This window comes from Haliaeetus leucocephalus, unplaced genomic scaffold, assembly GCF_000737465.1.
Source record: "Haliaeetus leucocephalus isolate CR32 unplaced genomic scaffold, Haliaeetus_leucocephalus-4.0 Scaffold0, whole genome shotgun sequence".
Lineage (NCBI taxonomy): Eukaryota > Metazoa > Chordata > Aves > Accipitriformes > Accipitridae > Haliaeetus > Haliaeetus leucocephalus.
Genome location: NW_010972436.1, coordinates 15676809 through 15677196, shown reverse-complemented (window position 1 = coordinate 15677196; position 388 = coordinate 15676809). Strand labels below are relative to the sequence as shown.

Sequence of the window (388 nt, the reverse complement as noted above, 5' to 3'; positions counted from 1 at the left end):
CGGGGCGGGCTCGCCCCCCCCCCAGCCCCGGCTCCGCTTCTCCCGGTTTGAGACCCGGCGAATCGCAAAATCGCACGCCGCCAGGAGACAAACCCCGCCGCGCCGCCACCCCGCCGGCTCCCCGAGCGGCGTGTTCCCGAGATTACAGTCATTACGGCCCCAGCGTGAGCTCCACACAAGCGCGAAGCGCAACAGCGCGTCAATTAACAAACAAACGCCCCGTCCTGGGAGGACGACAACCCCCCGGGACGGCCCCGCCGCGCACGGAACCCGCGCTCCGCCGCCGCTCCCCTTAAGGTGGTCCGGCTGCCGAGGGGCCGCCGAAGCTTCCCCCCACCCCGCCCTCCCCGGAGCGGCCGGGGAGAAGCGGCGAGTCCCCTCCGAGCCG

General features: G+C 73.2%; 1 protein-coding gene across 1 annotated transcript in view; it reads left to right on the top strand.

Annotated features, from left to right (window-relative positions):
- Positions 1-388, top strand: part of FZD8 (frizzled class receptor 8) — a 9147-nt gene that overhangs the window by 3837 nt on the left and 4922 nt on the right. The window lies entirely within an intron of this gene.